This window comes from Micropterus salmoides, unplaced genomic scaffold (genome assembly GCF_014851395.1).
Source record: "Micropterus salmoides isolate LMB-PRFRI ecotype aquatic unplaced genomic scaffold, ASM1485139v1 Ms_hic_scaffold_35, whole genome shotgun sequence".
NCBI classification, from domain to species: Eukaryota; Metazoa; Chordata; class Actinopteri; order Centrarchiformes; family Centrarchidae; genus Micropterus; species Micropterus salmoides.
The window spans coordinates 1-23761 of NW_024042817.1; the positions used below are offsets into that span (position 1 = coordinate 1).

At 41.7% G+C, this 23761-nt stretch overlaps 1 pseudogene; it reads right to left on the bottom strand.

Annotated features, from left to right (window-relative positions):
- Positions 1–3366: 3366 nt before the first annotated feature.
- Positions 3367–23013, bottom strand: LOC119884504 (annotated as a pseudogene).
- Between the last annotated feature and the right edge of the window lie 748 nt (positions 23014–23761).

Consider the following 23761-nt stretch of genomic DNA (forward strand, 5'->3'; position numbering starts at 1 on the left):
CATGACAGCGACATACAGCCGCTGTAAATGCTTTTTAAAAAAAAATCGCCACATCTGTTTGTTCCTTCTTTCTTTCTCTCCACAGCTGTTACGACCCGGCTTTAAGGAGGGCAGTACACATGATTGGGATTGAGAATGAGGTGCGACAACTAACTAATTAACCAAGGACAGCGCTTGCAGAAAGAAATACAACAGAAAAGGATACAGGTGCTGACAAACATCCAATACACAAAATGAAACAAAAGAGGGTCTTGTCCAAAGACAGTCCTAGTACAGTACTCAAAATACACAAAACAACGGAAAGGTCAGCTTACAAACCTTACAAATTACAAAGGAAGAAAACAGCTGTTATTCTGCAAATTTAGAGGTCTCAAACTAAAGCGTGTCCTACTCTTGGTACACTAAATCAAACTAGGCGATTTACAAAGGTTCCAAAAGCCACTCAGACAGCAACAGAAATACAACTCTCTAAATACTCTCTAAACTAACACAATGGTTATGCAGCGAGGCGAACTAATGACTGGTTCACAGCCGCCCTGAACTGTGAACATGGGGTGGTGATGGTGCAGTGGATAAGGCTCATGCCTTTGGTGTGCGAGACCCAGGTCCCCCACTGTGACCCATCCACCATTGTGTCCCTGAGCAAGACACTTAACCCCTAGTTGCTCCAGAGGCGTGCGACCTCTGACATGTATAGCAATTCTAAGTCGCTTTGGACAAAAAAGCATCAGATAAATGTATCAGTTTTAGAACAAAACCAAAGACTTATAGCTATGTTATATAGTAAACATGTTTAATCGGTTATTAAATAAGTTACAAGTTGCCTGTAAGTTGTAGCAACCTGTCAATCACAAGGTAGTCCGCCCAAAGCATACGCTGCTTTATGTCTATTTTCCTCCGAATAGGACCACATTTACTAAATGAACATCATGCTGGGTTGAAGAAGACTTGAACTAGTGACTGAGACCATAAACTCATCAGGAAATTTTTACTGAGGAGTTTTCACCATTATATCTAATGGAACCGGACTTCTTTTTGAAACCAGCGGACTCGCCCCCTGCTGGCCGTAATATAGAACGCAGCTTTAAGTTCCGTCTGCATGGTTTCACTTTCAGACCCAGAGGTTGCCGCATGATTGAGATTAGAGAATAACATTTGACAACAACGTAACTAGAACTCTGGATGGACAACAGTGTGCGCTATGAGCTGCAAAACAACTGCAGGATGTGAGTTTTTAATTATATATTTTATACTAATGTTTTTGCGTCGAGTTGCTAGTTCAACTGTCCTGATGTTACTTTTTACAGGCCCCAGGCCATCGGGCCACCGTTATTGTCAAGCCCTGACCAGAAACAATACTTCAGTGTTGAGATTCATTCTTGAATAGATGTGCTCCAATCAGGATTTTTTGGGCCGATCACTAATCACTGGGTCTATTTGAAGCCTTTGATTTATCATGTAGCATTATACAATATATTTATTAAATGGTCCTAAAACAATGTATTAAGTATTAAAATAACATGACAAAAAAATCATGAAATGACAATTGTTTGTTTTATTGGCAGGAAACATGGGCAACAAATTCCACTCCCTCCTTAAACCACAGCAGCCTTTGCCTGCTTACTGCCAAAATCTTATAGCTTAACAAAAACAGCTTTCCTGTGGAATAAACTACAAAAACAGAACAAACAGCATCTTTATAAATTTACTTCAACTATAAAAACTGCAACAAACTACAAACTGTAGCCAAAATATTTAGGAGATAAAGGAGCTCAGGCCTCCTGAGTCGATTATAAAGTAGCTGGTTTTTGTTCTGGAAAACTCAGTTAGGCTCTGTGGGCTTTAGGGGGAGAGAGCAGAGAGAGGGAGAGGGGGCTACAGAGGAGGCATAACGTCGTCAATGAGATTTGAAAGTAACGGAAATTTAAATAAAGTACAATGTTAATTCCATATTATACTGTTAGTATATTGTTAATATTAGCCCACTTATAGTTACTATATTCATTATAATTTCATATGGTTTACCACTAGTATAGGCCTAATATTATTTCAGTGGGTTATTAAATCTATAAATCAAATTGATGTAATCAGATTATTAAATCCTTGTGCAAGAAGCACAGTCCACATCTTTTACAGGCCTATTGCCACCTGCTTTACCAGAGGAGAGAGCAGCAAACACTTTCAATACGGCCAGCAGGTTTTTATAAGATTTTTTTATTAGTAGAGAGAGGAGTGGGTTAATGTTAGGCTACATCCACTCTACTATGTTTTTTTAAACCGTTTTATAGCGAATAAGATCTTCTCCCTCCACAGCAGCGTTTTAGCTGCGTATCAGAGTTGATCTCCATTTATATTAAAACGACTGAAAGCACGCGTGGTCGTTCACTGGGCATGCACAGGCCGGGGTGTAAACATGAAGCAGATGGTCTACTCTGCCGCTGCAGAAAATTTGGCGAAAGAAGAAAGTAATACAGTCGAAGAACCACACAGGTATTCGTTTTTGCATTGACCGCCAACGAAATAAACTGAAAGTAACGAGTAGCCTACAAAGTGAGAAAGCAAAGTAAATACGGCAACACGCACAGTACAAGTGTTATTTAAACAGTAGAAAATATCTAAATAAAAATACAAAAAATAAAACTCTGTAGCATCGTGTTTTGCATGACTGATAAGACTGAATCAGTTTTACCCATCAATTCGCCATTTTCATCTGGACGGAGGGGGAAACGTAGCAAAAGGTCTCCGTTTTAAAACGAAAACGGAGACAGAGAGAGGCAGTCAGCTGATTGAGTGGCGCCTCTCTTTTCATCATGAAACTCACACTGAAGGATCAGTCTCTCTCTGCCTGATGCTCTGTGGGTCAAGACAATTAAACTCTGGTAGCGGGCGGCATGTGTGTGAGATAAGCACGACCGCGATAGTTTGAAATGGTCACTCCTGCTTGTTGCTCTGCTTGTCTGATTGTTGCTAAACTCTTTATAAATGATTAACTGGATGCTTCACTAGCTTCCTATCTGAAAAGGAGTTTTAGGGAACCATTTTAGCTGCCGTTGAAAATTTGTCCGGAAAGTATTGCATCATCTGATCGACTTTTGTGATCTGCCTTTTTAGAGACCACTGATCAAACTATTTAAAGCCATTATCGGCAGATTACGATCGGTGACCGATCGATCGGAGCACACTTATTATTACTACATCTGTGATAAATTAGTGAACATCACATACTACCTCTTTGTTGGAGCTTTTGACCACATCCCATGGCCTTCTTAAAGAGTCACTAAACCCCCAAAGCTCTTATTTCAGCTGATTACCAATCTGCATGAGTATTTAGTAGTGTTATTGATGGATTCAGGTCCAAATCTTGACATTTTCTGTAAACTATGTGAATTCTACTTACAGTACCATAAAAATTGAAATCTGGCTACTGCAATTTAATTTTGTTGTTGGCTGATAAAACCTCTGGACTACTGCTTTCCAGCTCTTTCCAAATCAAACTTCCTCAGCTGTCATCACATGACGTTAGTCCAGCACAATCGCATGATAACAGGTGGTTGTATTCAGGGCAGAAGGAAACAGCTAGCTCGGCTCTGTGAAAAATGTCACACTGACGCTTTGTGAATGGATTTATGTCTTCTAAGAGTTCTCCTGTTGGTATTAGATTTGCCACATTGGCCACAACTGTACGGTTTCTCTCCAGTGTGAACACGTTGGTGGATTTTTAGGCTACTTGAGTGAGCGAAAGTTTTCCCACACTGTTCACAGCTGTGCAGTTTCTCTCCAGTGTGAACACGTTGGTGGAGTTTTAGGTTACTTGATTGAGCGAAAGTTTTCCCACACTGTTCACAGCTGTACGGTTTCTCTGCAGTGTGAACACGTTGGTGGATTTTTGTTGATTTGATGTAATGAAAGTTTTCCCACACAGTTCACAGCTGTACAGTTTCTCTCCAGTGTGAACACGTTGGTGGATTTTTAGCTGACCTGATGCAGTGAAAGTTTTCCCACATTGGTCACAGCTATATGGTTTCTCTCCAGCGTGAACACGTTGATGCTTTTTTAGTTGTCCTGATGTAGTGAAATTTTCCCACATTGGTCACAGCTGTACGGTTTCTCTCCAGTGTGAACACGTTGGTGGATTTTTAGGTAACCTGGTGCAGCGAAAGTTTTCCCACACTGGTCACAGCTGTGCAGTTTCTCTCCAGTGTGAACACTTTCGTGGCTTTTTAGGTTACCTGATTGAGCGAAAGTTTTCCCACACTGTTCACACCAGTACGGTTTCTCTCTAGTGTGAAAACGTCGGTGGATTTTTAGGTGACCTGATGTAGTGTAAGCTTTCCCACACTGGTCACAACTGTACGGTTTCTCGCCAGTGTGAACTCGTTGGTGGATTTTTAGGTAACCTGGTGTAGCGAAAGTTTTCCCACACTGGTCACAGCTGTGCAGTTTCTCGCCAGTGTGAACTCGTTGGTGGATTTTTAGGTAACCTGGTGTAGCGAACGTTTTCCCACACTGTTCACACCAGTACAGTTTCTCTCCAGTGTGAACACGTTGGTGGAGTTTTAGGCTACTTGAGTGAGCGAAAGTTTTCCCACACTGTTCACACCAGTACGGTTTCTCTCCAGTGTGAACACGTTGGTGGCTTTTTAGGTGACCTGGTGTAGCGAATGTTTTCCCACACTGGTCACAGCTGTGCGGTTTCTCTCCAGTGTGAACACGTCGGTGGATTTTTAGGTGACCTGATTGAGTGTAAGCTTTCCCACACTGGTCACAACTGTACGGTTTCTCTCCAGTGTGAACTCTCCGATGAATCTTCAAATTTCTAGATGTTGTGAAGGATTTGTCACAGTGCTGACAGCGGTGACATTTGAGTCCCTCTCTTCTTCTCCTTCCCTATATCAGCAGAGAGAAACACAGTAAGTGAGATGTAGATGTGGAGCGAGCTTTCAAAAACCATAAATGACATTAGCGCACATAGTGAGCATGTACTGTATTACATACTAGGGCTGGGCGGTATATCGGTATATAATGTATACCGATATCGTTTCAAAAGAAATATGAAATTAGACAATACCGTTTATACCGAGATAGTTTGATGTTGAGGTGATTAATTTGTTTTCGTAAAGTCCTGCAAGCGTTTGCTCCTCTCTCTCCCTCACTGCGCAGCCCCGCCCCTCCTTCTGCGTCTGCACTCAGCAGTCTACTCACAAACTCTCAACAAGATTGATTGAGACAGTGCTGGTTCAGTCAGTGTTTCGCACACATACACTTCCGCGGGCCGCCCAGGTTAGACGCCATACTGCTGCATTTATCAGAAAAACACGTAGACTACGTCGTCAACACGCCTCTTCAACATGCAGCTGCTGCTGTTTTCTTTTTGGTGACTTTATACAGCCTAACCTACTACTGATGGAGAAAGTCAACGAAGCGGACATACAGGGAGAGAGAGAGACGGTAAAGCACCTTTTCCACTGCAAGGTACCACCTCGACTCGCCTCGACTCTAGTCGCCTTCTTTTGGTTTTCCTTTGTGTAGAAGTTGTACTTGTACCTGCTACCAGGTACTTTTTTTCGTATCACCTTCGTCTTATCTGTCTTTAGATTCTGAGTAATGTTGAAACGTTTTAACTGAAATCAAGAGACAGCTGTGTGTGCGTTCCTAACCCTTCTACTGAGTTTTCAATCAAACTGATGATATTCTGAACACAACAGCATTCCTTCATACAGCGAGCCCTGCAGCCTCCGTTATTTTAGGGAGAATATCTTAATTAACGGGACAGTTCCTTAGATGTAGCCCATCTGTAGGATACAATTGAATTATCCTAAATGTTTTCACATATTTAGATTGACTATTTTATGTGTCCAAAAACATGGAGCCCGGGTGAGGGTTAATAAACAGAAAATAAATCCTCAAAGCGCTTTTCGACCAAAAGTACCCGGGACTTTTAAGTCCCCAGATCTCTTTTCAAGGAACTAAAAGGTTCCTTCAGCCCTGTTGTGTGCGTTTCCACCGTGGTCTAAAGAACTGCGAAGATTAGACAAATTAACCAGCTGACGTAGGCTGTAGGCTGTATGTCATACAAAGTGATGCACAGGCATCATTATTTGTAACCACTATACATGAGCAACATTTATAAATGAACATCAGATTTGACTGGAATATAATGAAAAACTACAGGCTGTGTTTGACCATTAAAGCAGCTTTTTGTGTGTCGGAGTATAATGACAAGACACGATAAAGTTCGTTACACATTTAATAAAGCCAAGTTCTTAAAATAACTCCAGCACAGAGAAAGCAACACAAAAATAAAATCGCGGCAGTTTGGAAGGTTATTAAAACATTTCAAGCAAAAAGAGCTGCAGATCAGCTGCAGGACTTTAGATTTATCTTGGAAATTAAATTCTGTCCCGGATTATTCCCCCTCTCCGCTGGCTCATTTTTTTCCTATTACAATGGACCTTATGTGCAGCTGTACCTTCAGAGATTTGAACTACAATAAGAACACCGGGAAGATAATTTACTTAATGCGATGCCAACAGGCCTCCCTGGCTTTGTCGGCCGCCATGATATTAGATTAGCCGTTAACTTTTCTTTGCAGTCATCCTATCCTGACACAATCAATGTGCATTCTTCTGGAGAAATATGGAGCATGCACCGTTGTGAACAAAACCCTTTTTATGCGAATGCGCACTGTTTGTATATACACTGCCCTAAAGGATTATTAGGAACACCAGACTAATACTGTGTTTGACCCCCTTTCGCCTTCAGAACTGCCTTCATTCTACGTGGCATTGATTCAACAAGGTGCTGAAAGCATTCTTTAGAAATGTTGGCCCATATTGATGGATAGCATCTTGCAGTTGATGGAGATTTGTGGGATGCACATCCAGGGCATGAAGCTCCCGTTCCACCACATCCCAAAGATGCTCTACTGGGTTGAGATCTGGTGACTGTGGGGGGCATTTTAGTACAGTGAACTCATTGTCATGTTCAAGAAACCAATTTGAAATGATTGGAGCTTTGTGACATGGTGCATTATCCTGCTGGAAGTAGCCATCAGAGGATGGGTACATGGTGGCCATAAAGGGATGGACATGGTCAGAAACAATGCTCAGGTAGGCCGTGGCATTTAAACGATGCCCAATTGGCACTAAGGGGCCTAAAGTGTGCCAAGAAAACATCCCCCACACCATTACACCACCACCACCAGCCTGCACAGTGGTAACAAGGCATGATGGATCCATGTTCTCATTCTGTTTACGCCAAATTCTGACTCTACCATCTGAATGTCTCAACAGAAATCGAGACTCATCAGACCAGGCAACATTTTTCCAGTCTTCAACTGTCCAATTTTGGTGAGCTCTTGCAAATTGTAGCCTCTTTTTCCTATTTGTAGTGGAGATGAGTGGCCCATTCTCCTCTGACCTCTAGCATCAACAAGGCATTTTCGCCTACAGGGCCGCCGCATACTGGATGTTTTTCCCTTTTCACGCCATTCTTTGTAAACCCTAGAAATAGTTGGATGTGAAAATCCCAGTAACTGAGCAGATTGTGAAATACTCAGACCGGCACAGCTTACACGTTCCACAGGCATAACACCTGAGCAGTGCCACAGACTGATGGACTCCATGCCACGCCGCATTGCTGCAGTAATTCAGGCAAAAGGGGCCCCAACTAAGTACTGAGTGCTGTACATGCTCATACTTTTCATGTTCATACGTTTCAGTTGGCCAACATTTCTAAAAATCCTTTTTTGTATTGGTCTTAAGTAATTTTCGGGGAGATACTGAATTTGGGGTTTTCATTAGTTGTCAGTTTTAATCATCACAATTAAATGAAATAAACATTTGAAATATATCAGTCTGTGTGTAACGAATTAATATAATATCCAAGTTTCACTTTTTGAATGGAATTACTGAAATAAATCAACTTTTTGATGATATTATATGACCAGCACCTGTATACACACACACACACACACACACACACACACACACACACACGGGTCATTGCATCGGTTAGAGTCTCTGGTGAGCAAAAGGCACCGTGGAGGAAAGTCCCACAGGTCAAACTTCAAAAGATAATGTGTTGAAAAGCTGAGCAGCAGTGGAGGAAAACTAAACTCCAGACTGACTCTGATCTCCACAGATACTATTTAGAGCAGACTGTTTGTCACTGTGAGAAAATCACCAACACGCGAGGAAATATAATGACCGGCCCTGTCCCAATATCCGCACTTCCACCCTTGTGCCCCTCAATACGCGTTCTCGCCAAGGGGTGCAAGACCGTAGAGTGTCCCGATCCTCTAATGTTGTTCTCTAGGGGTGATCATCAGCGCACTTAATGCACCCCTTTCGCAAGTAGGCATCAGACCTCACTTTGCTATGGGCTATTACCCAGAATCCTTGTTAGCTTACTTTCAATTTTATAAAGCTCAGGGCGGAGAATGAGCGGCTATTCACGGGGCAGAGAAACGCCCCTAGCCAGGGATATGAGTAAGTTAACACGGCCATTACATGAGCAGACAAGTTTGTTACTTGAAAGCAAGCCCTTACTTTCATTGCAAAGTGATCTAATGGATAATTGTGTGTCTTTCAGGGAAATTATCAAAATCATGGGGCTGGAGGGGAAAGTGACTCAGGAGCAGTGTAAAAAGAAGTGGGAAAATCTAAAGAAAAAGGTAACTGCACTTTCACATGTTTTGTAATGCTTTTATTTTATTGGTAATACTATTTAATGACTATCTAGAATGTAAACCCATGTAAATAATGTTCATTTCACCCTTCAGAACTATTACAATTTACAAAGGACTTAACACTGCCATAAACTGGGTCAGGGACAGATGCAGGAGAGGTCACTGCTGCCTCATGGATTTTCTATGCAGCCATGCATGAAGCCATTGGCCAGAGACCCTCAGTCAGGCCAGTCTATCTGTTCTCATCTGGACACAGTAGTGTAGCGAGAGCCCAGGCTCCTGTCAGTGAGGCCGTTCTTAATTCTTCTCATAAGGAACTGGTGGTGAGTTGTTATCAACTTTAGCAGGAGTACTGCGAATGCCGCAACTACCGTCGGCGCCATGTTTACTCTCCTGATCACAACAGAAGTGACGTACAGTGGGGGAAAAAAGTATTTGACCCCTTGCTGATTTTGCAGGTTTGCCCACTTACAAAGAATGCAACAATCTACAATTTTAATCATATGTACATTCTAACAGTGAAAGACAGAATCCCAAAGAAAATTCCAGAAAATCACATCATATGAATTTATAAAAATTGATAACCATCTGATGAGGAAAAACCACCCAGCCACAGTTGGTTCATCCTGCTGCCGTCTGGGTAGAGATCTGCTGTCGCAGCACCAGCTTCTTCCCCCAGACTGAAAGACTTATAAACTCAAACTCATCCTCAGCACTGCTCTATGGAATATGGTTTATTTCTGTTTACCATTCTGTGATTGTTGTATACTGTTTATTATCTGATATACAGTGGGTACGGAAAGTATTCAGACCCATTTAAATTTTTCACTCTTTGTTTCATTACAGCCATTTTCCACAAATCAAAAAAGTTCATTTTATTTCTCAGTAATGTACACTCAGCACCCCATCTTGACAGAAAAAATAACGAAGGAGTGGCTTCACAACAACTCCGTGGCCAAAGATTATTAGAATAGCCTTTGTAGTAAATGAGCATTTCTTAACTGTTAGGACAGAGTAATTGTAATTATTAATTAAATATTGATCAATCACAAACACAACATACAATACAAATCAATCCTTACTGTACAAATATCAGATTTGTGCCACATTCACTTGACACAAACAAGTACCTACACAAATCTAATTTTATTTAGGCCTACAAATAATGGAAAACAGTGGTCTTCTTCTGTCCTACTGCGTAAAGTGCTTCTTATATCCACTGCTGTCTCTTCCCAATGTCACAAATAACTAAAGTAACAATAACCCTCTTATCTCATGATGATTTCAGTGTCTTCTAAAATGGCAAAGTCTTACAGAAGTATGGCACCATGGTGTTGCAGGATATTCTATCTATAAGTTAGTGGTGGGTCATCTCTCTATTTAATTATGCATTAATTACAGGTGCTGGTTATATAATTAGAATATCATCAAAAAGTTGATAGTTGTGATCGCTCAGAGGAGAGGAATGAGCCAGGAGAGGAGCCATTCTGGCCCAGCTTGGACTTAATTCTGCTCCTAGAGATCTGGTCTGGGCAACTCATACCAACGTTACCAACTCATTGTTGACCAAGCAACGGAAACCAGAGACTGTTGTGGCCACATCGTTACAGAGACCTGCCCCGTCAACATCCCGGTTCAAGCACTCAGCAGGTGGTCCATGTTCCGAGTTGCGAGCGCAAGACTCCGGCAAGATGAGAGGAGGTGGACTCTGTTTATTGTGAAGATGAAACTTTCATATTATCATCTGGTTGCTGCAGTTTACATTCACCCCAGATGCAAATTCAAAAAATGGGTAAAAGGATGGATTAGCACAGCAGGTAGCAGGGATTGTCTGAGCTACAGAGAGCTGGAGGGCAGTAAAATGTGTTTTGCAGTGAAAAATATTCCTGGGCGGCTCAAGTAGCCTAAATATGTTGGGAACTATTTAAATTTTAATGTCTTCCAGCTGTGTGTGTCTAGTTACTTTTTTGGTCCAGTCATGATTAAGTGATACTGTAGTGTCATATAAATTGGATTCAACTGTGGTCTTCTATGAGGAGTTTGCACAATGTTCTGAGATGTAGTGAGTGTGTGTGTGTGTGTGTGTGTGTGTGTGTGTGTGTGTGTGTAATTTAATCAAAGTTGTAATGTAAATTTTTGGGCATATTTTCCAGGAAGGTGCCCAGGTTACGGCCCACTTGTGGCACAGATCTGGCATCAGGAGTGGACCGCCCAAGTGCCATCATTCCATGCGGTATGTGGGCCGGATTAAAGTGACAGGTGTGGGCCGGATCCGGGCCACAGCAATTTTGCTATCTGGGTAGAATGACATTTTACACATGAAAAATAAGAAATAACAGTAAAATACTGTTCTGTGACTGCTGCAACTTACAATAACAACTTTAACCATAACATATGATAAACCATTAAAATATGAGGATGGCTTTAAAATGACTAAATATGAACCCGTTAACTGTTTTTCTATTTTGCTTACTCAAATGCTTGCTGTGACTTACTGGTAAAACACATTATTTCCATCTGTCACATTGGCTCCAGCTGAGGTGAAGACATGTCAGCTCAAGTTTTAATGTTTCAGCTTCAATAAAAAATCCTCCTTTATCCTGAATGAACAGAGACGAGAAGAAAGTGAATCCAGGCGCTGCGTAAAGTAAATTTCTTGGCGCTCGTCGCTTTAACGCTCACGTTCAGTAGGTACAGGAGAGGATGCTGGGAGCTCACCAGCGTTCTCTGCCAGGATGTGTAGAAAGAGTGAGCGCTCAAGTTCAGCATGAACCACGTTATAGTTTAGATTCACGTACCTGTGAGGATCAACATCTCTGCGTCTTCCTCTGTGATGTTTGTTCCTTTCTGAAATCAGGACAAACCCAAGCGAACAAGAAGCTCGGCCAGAAACTAGGACTTGTGTTTTGAACCTCATGTAAGCTTGTTCTGTTTTTATCATTTGAGAAATCCGGCCGAGGTGAAGTCTTTCATTTCAGCCGCAGACCGATATCCTCCCTATATACCTGTCTGAGTCAGAAATCAGTTCATCACCTACAGTTGGTCCAAAATGCTGCCGCTCGCTGCAGAAAATGTGAGAACATCAACCCAGTTTGAGCGTCCTGCTTCCTGTTTCTTTTAGGACGCACTTTAAAATCCTTCTGATCACTTTTAAGGCCAGACATGCAGACTTTTCTTTTGTGCTGCTGTTACTCAGCCTGAAGACAGTAGTGAGGCCTGCAGCAGGGCGGGTAGTTAGACTTGTCCGCGGGGGCTGCTTTGTTGAAGGTCACTTCCTGTTCCCAGCAGGTGGCACTATGACTGTGGGTGAATGTCGGCATGTACATGTGTTCAGGGCAGGAGTCTTATTAAACATGTAAAATTTGGTACAGATCTGAACATGTACAGTCAAGTTACAACAACTTCCTGTGTCAGGGCAAAGCAAGTTTTAAAACATGGCTTCATCAATGCGTTATGGGTTTTCTGTGACAGTTTTGAAGTTGATATGTCCATGACCTGCTAGAAGTAGTACATTACAGCACAAAACGTGTCATTTCCTGTTGCCAGCAGGTGGCGCTGTGACTTTAAGTGAATATTGGCATGTGGGTGTGTTCAGGGCGGGACTCTTATAGTAAATTCCAAATTTGGTGCAGATTTGAGCATGTAGACTGAAGTTACAGCTGTTTTATGACGAATTATCGATTTTGGACGCCACGGGCACACAGTTGCATGAAAACTCACTGTTTGTACAACTTTAAAACGTCAATGGTTTCAGAGTGAACAGCGAAAATTTGAAGTCGATCGGACAAAAACCCTAGGAGGAGTTCATTAAAGTACGGAGTGTGTAAATCATCCAAAAATGGATGATTTACACACGATGTACATGTGTTCAGAGCGGGGCTCACTTATTAAACGTGTAAAATGTGGTACAGATCTGCTGATTTGAATGGACCTCTGTGCACTAACTCAGTCTAAGTCTAGCTGCTTGTATCTGATGCTGCCTGCAGACCTCTGGCTGTGCTCGTACTGGCTGGGGCTGCCTTCACCTGGGTCTGTGTGACATCTGGACTGGGTCTTTGATAGTACTGGATTTGGATCAGTTGTGCTTCTACTGGCTTATGATCCAGCATTACTTCAGCCTAGCCCCTGTAAATTATAAATATGTAATGTAAATGCTCCGTACTTGTATAGCGCCTTTCTAGTCTTTTCGAACACTCAAAGCGCTTTTTACACTACATCTGCATTCACCAGTCACACACATTCATCACTGAGCCTAAGTGCTCAAACGGAAACTAACATTCACACTCACTCATATACTGGAGGAACAGCCGCCAGGGGCAATCGGGGTTCAGTATCTTGCCCAAGGACACTTCGACACGCAACCAGGGGGAGCCAGTGATTGAACCGCCGACCTTCCGATTAATAATAAAATAATATCAATACTTGGAAGATATTAATTTTACCAGCCGCTTCAGGCCCATTCAAACTGGCTCACCGGGTTTCCTTCATTACATTTTCAAAACAAAAATTCTATTTATACAATGACATGACTGAGTATGTTATGTTTATAATTTACTGAAAGATGTACATCCATATTGCCCAGTCAGCCCTGCTAATCAACATTTTAATCTTTTAGTCAATGTGAATCCACTGCTTTCCATCGTGCATTAGTCCAGAGTTGTAACTAAACCTTCACGGATGCGCGTTTTATTTCATGCACACGTGTATGAGTCATGTTCATGCGCAGCGTGGTTTTCTTTTCAGTGCTGCAGTTTATTAACATCGTTGCATGTCAGTGTTTATCAAATGTAATAAATAGTTGTATTTCCCTCTGGTCCCTCTGGCTCAGTCTGGCAAGAAACCAAGACCAAAACACACCTAGTTGCGCTGCTCAGCTGGGTTAGCAAGACAGACCCAGAGATTCACTGCAGCTACACATGAGCTCTGCTCACATCAGACTGTCAGAGGAGAGAACACAAGTTTACCAGAGTGCTGTTCCCCACAGTCACTCTTATGGAGTTATTTTCTCTTCTTGTGCACGGAAGGATAGTCCCTCTTGGTCCTCTTATCACCGTTATAAACACTCGCTTTCAACATTGACTCGCTTTTTGCAACGTTTCAAATCGTAACAACATGCTTTTTCACATCAATCACTAGTTTTTTATTGCTAACTTGACTGGACGTTGCAGATGTTGCCAGATATTGCTAACTTGACTGGACGTTGCAGATGTTGCCAGTTATTGCTAACTTGACTGGATGTTGCAGATGTTGCCAGTTATTGCTAACTTGGTTTGCAGAGCCAGCAAAGGCGGTCATGTTCACGATCATGGTTACTGATCTAGAGTTCATGTGATCTTGTCTCTGAAACCCAGAGTTTCCCTCACCTCAGGCTCAACATACTGAAAGGTTTCACTAATCCTGCTTTCTGAAACGGGGCCCAGCTTCCTAAAAGAACTCCAGCACAGAGAAAAGAACAAAAACAGCAGTCAGGGGCAGTCCAACAGCATGGCCCGTTAAATAAAAGATAAAAAAAACCTGTTGCGTTCTACCTGCTTTGCATAAGCTCTGACTGATTTCCAGTCGACAGCTCGTACCCTGTCAGGAGGTCGGCTCGCTGACACCTGGTGTCCACTGAAGAGAATGAAACTGCTTTATTCAGTGTTTTTAATGACCGGATCTGTTTGTTTGGAGAGGAGACAGCCGAGGTGGTAATTCTGCACCAGGTAAAAACCTTCTGGATCAACACCGAAGGAATCCTAAACCAAAAACAAGCAGCTCATTTTTCGGTATCGCATCAGCTCGCTTGGAATTCGAAGGAGGGGATTCCAAAAAAGGCACCAGGTCCCATTTTCCCCAATGGAAAAAAAGGCAAGTAGAAAGTAGTACCATGTGGTGAAAATGGGGCTTTAGAGAGAACATGGTTCCACCGTTCCTGCAGAACTCAGTCTGTCAATAACTAAAACCTCAAAACTGTTTTTAGAGAAACCTTAGAAAGCCAGAACATTTTTAGAACCGTTCTTCCAAAACCTCTAACATTCAGTAGAAATCTTTTTCATTTGCCTTTTCTTTTGTTTGTCCTGGACTTATGGGTGTTGGGTAGCTTTAGTTGAATTTAATTTTTTCTGATGGCTGTGTTGCCATCAATCAAAGAAGGGGTGGATGTAAGGCAGCTGCCTGTATAAGTCCCTCGGTGTCCCTGTTGCGCCGTCAATTCCTCAGTACATCCAGCAGTTTGTACATTGCAGGACACAGTAGTTTTAATGTACATTTGGGCAGGGCCATCATGTTGCTTTATGTTAACTTTCTGTGTCCTGTAAGGTAAGCAGTGTTAATAGCGGTCTGAATGATCATAAATATCAGCACTAAACCTCATCCACTTAAATTGTGCATTGATACTGTTTATTTACAATCTAAACTACTTTGCGCCACGAGTTTGAACAAATACTACGTGTGTTTTATGCCGTTTGTGAGACTTGGTAAATGCTGCCAGCATACACTTAACTCGACATGCTTTTCTTGCTGTTGGTGACCCTTGGAGGAGGCCATGACAGCCTATATTGATGCTGTGGGTTACATAAACATTAAGTACACATGTAGATGTTGCCTTCAAATTCTGTTCGGCTCAAAATTTGGAGTCGTCACCTGCCATCTGAATTTTGTGTTTCCATTTGCATAAATAAAAACATTTTCACCAGAAATTGGTGCAAAGAAATTCACCAGAATGCAGAAAATTAAGTGTTTAATGCTCAAATTTTTCAACTTACAGATGTCAAGATTCATGATAAAGACAATAACAATACAACAAAGGTTTACAGCAAAACATTGAACTTAGTAACTTAAAAATAACATAAGCAATATTGCCTTGCAGCGAATTTCTGAATGGGCAAGTACAGGCTACTGGCTTAAACTTGAGAATGTCGGGTGTTTTTCTTGAACTGGCCACCAATAAATCAGTCAAATAGTCAACAGTCAAAAAGCACACAAGTCTTGCTGATGTCTGCCAGAGATCAACATTAAATGTATTCCTCAGAAACAGCAGCCAGCGAGCAGCGGTGTGTTTACAGCGAACAGCTGATGGAGTTACGCTAAATACTGGGTCCAAAGTTGTTGTTTTAAGTTTCCATTTTTATTAAGATTTTATTTTTGTGTTGCTTTCTCTGTGCTGGAGTTATTTTGTGAAGGTGATGGCTTCATCCAGTTTGTTATTGAATTTGAACTAACTTTAAGCTGTCTCCTCATTATACTCCCACACAAAATAAGCTGTTTAATGGTCATGCAAAGCCTATCATTTTTCATTATATTCCAGTCAAATCATTTATGAATTTTGCTCATGGATAGTAGTTACAAATAATGAGGCTTGTGCATCCCTTTATACAGAGTACAGCCTACAGCCTATGTCAGCTGGTTAATTTGCCGAATCTGTGAGGTCTTTAGACCGCGGTGGAAACGCACACAACAGTGGGCTGAAGGAACCTTTTAGTTCCTTGAGAAGAGATCTGGGGACTTAAGCCTTGAATATGCTGGGGAGCAGATGCTGAATACTTCTGTTTATACAACCTTCTGCAGTCAGCTTGGTGGACACGTTCCACACATGCGCAGTAGATGAGTAGAGTTGGTGCCCTGGTTGCACTAGTTGCTGCGCGGACATGTCCGTGTGGTCACAAAAAATGGGAGGCATGCGTACATCTGCATCTACACGTAACCCGTCTGATGACGTTTTTTTTGTCCTTACTTTAAAAGTCCTGGGTACCTTTGGTCTAAACGTGGCTTGTGGTTACTTACAAAACTAAAATCACTTTTTGTTTCACACAGGAAACAAACATTTAAAAGTACGGTTTCTGGCCTACCCATCCATCCATACACAGACAACTCTCAGCCGTTATCAGCTACAATACCGGCTGCATTTTACACATGGAGCATTTCAGAATAAGAGCATTTTGCCTGCCTAATTTTGCTGATTTGTTCAGATGTCCTTGATTTTTATGCTTCTACCATGATTAAGTAGGCCACATAGTTTAACTGTTTCTTCTTGTCTGTTTTAACTGCTTATTGTTGGTACACGATCGGCAGCCTGCGCAGGGCGTTTTATTTTGAAAATCAACCGGAATATCCATGCGGTTGATATATGTCTGACTTCCTGAGTTATGAGGAGCGCAGAGCGACCCCACGTATCCAAGCTGTCTGAAAAGGCTTTTACATGTAAACCCTGTCACAACCATTAGCAAGAAATTAATTTACCACGTGCCAAAACCTTTATCATAAGTTTACAATGGACAATGTTCTTTGCATCTTAGACTGTGACACAATAATGGCAGAAGCTACTTACAGGTGTGGAAAGAACGCCTCGCTCCTTCGCCTTCATTTATTGGCTACAGCGGACATGAACAACATAAGGTCCGGTGCTGCTGACCTGCATTGGGCAGCTCAACTTGGGAAAAGAAAAAAAGTTTACACACGTCAGACTGTAGATGTCCTAAATCCTGCCCATTTCACTCGGGCAGTTCCTGTACCCCCTTTTCTCACATGGTTCACAGCAGTGCGGTTTCTCTCCAGGGTGCATTTTCCGGTCACCTGATGTAGTGAGAGATTTCCCACACTGGTCACAGCTGTACGGTTTCTCTCTAGTGTGAACACGTTGGTGGGTTTTTAGGTGACCAAATTGAGTGAAAGTTTTTCCACACTGTTCGCACCAGTACGGTTTCTCTCCAGTGTGAACACGTTGGTGGAGTTTTAGGGCACCTAATCGAGGGAAATTTTTTCCACACTGTTCACAGCTGTACGGTTTCTCTCCAGTGTGAACACGTTGGTGGATTTTTAGGTAACTTGATTGAGTGAAAGTTTTTCCACACTGTTCGCACCAGTACGGTTTCTCTCCCGTGTGAACACGTTGGTGGATTTTTAGGTAACTTGATTGAGTGAAAGTTTTTCCACACTGTTCGCACCAGTACGGTTTCTCTCCAGTGTGAACACGTTGGTGGAGTTTTAGGTAACTTGATTGAGTGAAAGATTTTCCACACTGTTCACAGCTGTACGGTTTCTCTCCAGTGTGAACACGTTGGTGGATTTTTAGGTGACCTAATCGAGGGAAATTTTTCCCACACTGGTCACAGCTGTACAGTCTCTCTCCCGTGTGAACACGTTGGTGGATTTTTAGGTAACTTGATTGAGTGAAAGATTTTCCACACTGTTCACAGCTGTACAGTTTCTCTCCAGTGTGAACACGTTGGTGGATTTTTAGGTGACCTAATTGAGGGAAAGTTTTTCCACACTGTTCACACCAGTACGGTTTCTCTCCAGTGTGAACACGTTGGTGGATTTTTAGGTCACCTAATCGAGGGAAATTTTTTCCACACTGTTCACAGCTGTACGGTCTCTCTCCAGTGTGAACACGTTGGTGGATTTTTAGGTAACTTGATTGAGTGAAAGTTTTCCCACTTGGGCACAGCTGTACGGTTTCTCTCCAGTGTGAACACGTTGGTGGATTTTTAGGTCACATGATGTCCTGAAAGATTTCCCACACTGGTCACAGCTGTACGGTTTCTCTCCAGTGTGAACACGTTGGTGGATTTTTAGGGCACCTGATGTACTGAAAGACTTTCCACACTGTTCACAGCTGTACGGTTTCTCTCCAGTGTGAACACGTTGGTGGATTTTTAGGTAACTTGATTGAGTGAAAGTTTTCCCACATTGGGCACAGCTGTACGGTTTCTCTCCAGTGTGAACTCTCTGATGAATCTTCAAATGTTCAAATCTTGAGAAGGATGTGTCACAGAGCTGACAGCGATGACGTTTGAGTCCATCTCTTCCTCTCTTTCTCTACATCAACAGATAGAAACGCAGTAAGTGAGATGTCATGGTGGAGCGAGCTATCTAAAACAATCTAAAAAATCATAAATTATATAATTAGAACACATCTTTAAAGTTCTATACTAAGGGTTTAACAACACACCAAATCCACAGTTCAGTCCTAGATTATTGAGCCACTGTTCATTCCTTGGATCCACACCCTTAATATTATTATAATATTCCATCTTGGCTTAATAAATGTAGTCGAAGTTGCAGGCGTGATCACTCTATGACTGAACCAAAATAAAAGTCACATGGCACACGCATTTGGAGGACATTAAAATTGGTGTAATATAGGGATGGGGACCTGGTTCCAAAAATTCTCAAAACCCGAAAATCAATAAGGTTCAAGCTTATCGATACTGCTATCGAGACTTACGGGTCCAATTATGTACCGTACATGTCTCAAGCGTCAATTCGGTTTTATTTTGCAATGGATAAGAAAATCATCTCTGTCCTCAGTATCTCATCCTGTATGTTTTATATAAGCATAGTTAACGCTAGCTTGGCATTAGCCAAATGTTAAAAACAAGCTAAATAGAAAGCTGTCTGTCTGGAGCACAGACAGGTCTGTTGTCTTAAAAACTCAGCTGCTGGCTGAGACAAACCAGCCGCTCCTCCTTCTTCCTGGTAACGTTACCTGCAGCCAGCGAGAGACGAGGAGGGACTGATGTTATTCTTTCTAAACATCACTCACTACTTGTGATGTCAGATCAAGTTATTGAGTTACTTTGCTGTTGTAAACATTAACGTTGCTGCTCTGGAAACATTTAGCTGTATTTAAAATATTAGATTAAAAACAATGAGGCAGTTAATATTTAAACTCAATATATGTTTATTTATTGCAAGTGATATGTCATCTCAATATATAACGTTACCGCACATTGAATATTTATCCGTCATACCGTGCAGCCCTACATCATGCCTGTTGGGTCTGGTCTTACCAAATAACATCACTAAATAACAGTGAAGTATCGATAAAGAATCTGATCGTTAAGCAGTCTCAATAAGTGTATCAATATCAATAAAAATTAGCGATCCCCATCCCTAGTGTAATATTTACAAAATATAGCCCTACAGCTTTTGCAGAGAAACAGAGAGAGAGAGAGAAAGAGAGAGAGAGAGAGAGATGTATATTAAGCAGACACATTATAAATTTTACAATTTTACTGAGCGACAGCGAACACACCACCAAACTAACGTTAGTTGATCCACATGCGGCGCACTTGAAAACTGAATGGAAAATTACCTAGAAAAACCTACTGTCAATATAAGTACGATACAGGCATACATCGCTACCGCCCCCAGGCCCGCCGTTGGGAATTTTGGACAGGGGGACAACATTTTCCAAACTGGGCCCCTCATCGACACCCAATCCAGCACCACCTCGACCAACCCACCCTTAGTTCTAGTACAAACATGGGCAATTTCAAAGACGCTCTTGGCCATTAGCCTTATAGTGACACAGATGGAGTCCCTAACAACCATTTCCAAATTCAGTGTTATAGACTCATCCAGGCCACGCTCACATATATTCACTCAGTATGATTATAAAGCACAAAAAAGGTCAACACAGATTTTTTTTAATCTTTCAAATTAGACTGTGACAGTTATGTTCCTCCATTTAACTTAAAACAAGGAGGGAAAAAAATGCCTTTCAGTGATTTGCTGATTAGAGAACAGTAAAATCAAACATTGAAGAGATAACTGCAAAGCATTAAATCATACAATTTAATTATGAGTGAACAAATACACATACTTCATCTATCAAATTCAACACTGAGGACTACATTCATCAACGTATTGGTCAAATTATGTACTAAACTGAAATACTGTATGAGTACTGTGTCAGGTTTATCACATGTATAGCTTATTATACTGTAACCATGTTTGCAGCTGTATCCTCTGACCTGTGATGTGCTGCTGACTAGTGTTTACTGTAGGTCTGTTTTCTTGAGGCTGTTACAAATCTTTATTAATATAAAGGGAAACACAAAATTCAGGTGGCAGATGATGATTCACAATATAATAGAATATAATGCAGTGAAGCTCTCAGGCTCTCTGTGTTGCTTTTAGATATAGATATCTTTTGTCCTATAGTTTAACTTTTACAAGGTTGTTTATTCGTCATTATACAACACAAGGCTGCTGTATAACGAAGCAAAAGTTTGTAGTCCCTTCATGCTGCGCACACAGAACCTAACAAATGAATATATTAATATTTGAATACACATTAAATGTGTATGCAAATATTTCCTCATGCCTTTGTTTGGGGAATGATATTAAATCATTTTAATTCAGTTAGAAACTCCTGCACTTTAACTCGTGTTCAAAACTTTCTGCACATTCAGAATCTCTCCCACATATCTTTGCTCTCTGACAGGTCCAGAAAAAAAGTTGTAATATAACGAGAATAACGTCATCATTTATGAGAATTTCAGTCTACCTGCCCTGTACTGTGCTGTGCATAAGCCTGCAATGTTGCTCTGCTGATTTGAGCAAACAGAGCAGGTCTGCACCTCAGATTTTAGATGTTATTTTACAAAACTCTTTCAGTTATTTACCGCGACTCGCAGCGCGAGATCGTATCAGCTGGGATGATATGATTGATTCCATATGATTTTATTTTTCTGTCTGTTTTGGCTGCTCTTTTGTGGGGCCCTGACAGCCTGCAGCGTTCGCTTAAAGCGACTCTTGCTGGTTCTGCACATCTGAACTGCCAAATGTTTCGACCGTACCATTTTCACAATAACAGTGGGGGAGGGGGTAATCAGATGACAAGTTTGAAATATGTTTTAATGCTAATAATACATTTATCTATCATGTAAATACATAACAAGTGTCAAACTTGATCACATTTAAGGGTTAACCATAGACCTTTGCTTGGGCCGGGATCATCTGTACCCTTTGACCCCCCTGATGGCGGGCCTGACCGCCCCCACCAGCCGCCGCAGTTACACTGTCTAATGAGAGCAGGTGTCACGATGAAGAAAATAAGTAAAGCATATCACCACAGAACTTCCCCAGTTAATGACTTACATCGAGTATTTTCCCCTGAAATGTTCTGTGTAAATATGCAGATTAGCTTGTTTTGGTTAATTTAGATGAAATCTGCAGATGCAAAAAGGTGGAGGGTAACAGTCTTAAAACAAACACCATCTAAAAAGGTGTTTTATGTCCATTAGAGTAAAAGAAGACATGGACCAAAGACTCAAAATTGACCACTATTAGAAAAGAAGACTTTAACAGTAACTTCATGGTTTTGATGGTCGGCTCCACATCTAATAACTCTCCATTCTATTATCCAACGAAGTTTAGAGTCAAGGGCAACTGGACTTGGTTGAAGATACTGGAAGACGTTTCGTCCCTCATCCAAAGGCTATACTAAGTAACTGAATATATATGTGAACATGGCCGGTTTGAGTCTATAACACTGAAGTGATCAATAGGGGCTCCATGAGAGTGAAATTGTCCGTGTTAGTATTAGAACTAAAGGTAGGTGGGGTGTCGACGAGGGGCCCAGTTCGGAAAATGTTGTCCTCCTATCCATAATTAATGTCTGGCCTGCATGTACAGAACTGTTTACTGAGCTAACTAGCTAATGACAGAGCCTACAGAGATCTAACACTAATACAGGTCACTGCATCAGTTAGAGTCTCTGGTGAGAAAAAGGCACCGTGGAGGAAAGTCCCACAGAACAAACTTCAGAAGAGGATGTGTTGAAAAGCTGAGCAGCAGTGGAGGAAAACTAAACTCCAGACTGACTCTGATCTCTACAAAGAGTCTCCACAGATACTATTTAGAGCTGAAACCTGCACGACGATCATTCAGAGAACAATAATGCAGGCAGACTGTTTGTCACTGAGAGAAACTCACCAACACACGAGCAAATATAATGACTCTGCTTCATTTTCACCATCATTGTTTGTTCTGCGCGCTCCCGACACAACGCGGGCCGCACCGCGCATGCGCCGCGCGGGAAAACCCACAGCACAAAGAAAAGAGAAACGCCATCTTGAAGATGAAAACAGGAACCACGGAGACACTTTGGAAATCAAACCACGTCAACACAAACCCTGGAGCGGGTTTTCAGGCTCTGATCTCTAACAACAGAATGAACGGATGATACACGGACCCTCGAGACTCTTCCTCGTGTCTTTAGTCTCGTGATGAAGTCATGAACACTGACCTGAACATCGGCGCTATCAGAGCACGAGGCTGCTGTTTGGCTCCTGTGGTCCGGGTTCTGGTTCTCCATCGTCCTGCAGGTCTCCGCTGTGGTGATGCGTCCTTCAGTATCCAGTCAGTTTTGTGAAGCGCGTGTCGAGGCTTGTGTTGTCGACGTATGCGGTGACGTCGAAGCCTCGCGAGCCCGCCATACCACGTGACTGACTCAGGAAATGGGTCGCGGGTTTGATGTGACTCTGAAGGAGCAGCAAAATACAGTGGACCCTCATTAACATTTTTTAATTTGATTTCTGATTTTGAACACAGTTAGATTGTCTTCAGGACATTTTTAGTTCAGCCAGAAGATTTTTTATTGACATTTTGTGTTTTCTGTAAGAATAAAACTGGGGCGTCTTACCGCATAATAATGTTCTAAAGCAGTTAAAATCATCTCCAAAAAAGAAACCACCTGAAGCTCAGCACAGTGGAAAAGTAAAAATGAATAAATGTTGTTTCTAAGTCACAAACCAAATAACACATCATAACCCTCTCCATTGTTTCCACGTTCCCTTTGACCCTATCATTGTATCATAAAATGATTGATGCGCCAAATGAAGCGTTGATCACATTATCAACACTGACCGCCACATTTTAGATTATTGTTTTTTTTAACTAGGCTATGGATAAAAATTGTATTTGATTGAAATGATGTAGAACACATCCAGAATATTTCCATTTGATGGAACAGTGCAGCCATAAAAACATGCACGATCTGGTTTGAATAACTCACTTAGTGTTAATTTTTATTTATTTTACTTTTATTATACCAGGCATGTTAATTTATAACAGATTCTTATTTACACAAACAGCCTGGCAGGAGACAAAGGCCTCCTTTGAATGGATACTGGGATTAAATAAAACAGACGGAGGAGCTATAGAAAGTATCTTGACTGCAAACATCACTACACAGAGCCCAAAGGATGAGAAAGGACAGTACCACCCAGCCACAGTTGGTTCATCCTGCTGCCGTCTGGGTAGAGATCTGCTGTCGCAGCACCAGCTTCTTCCCCCAGACTGAAA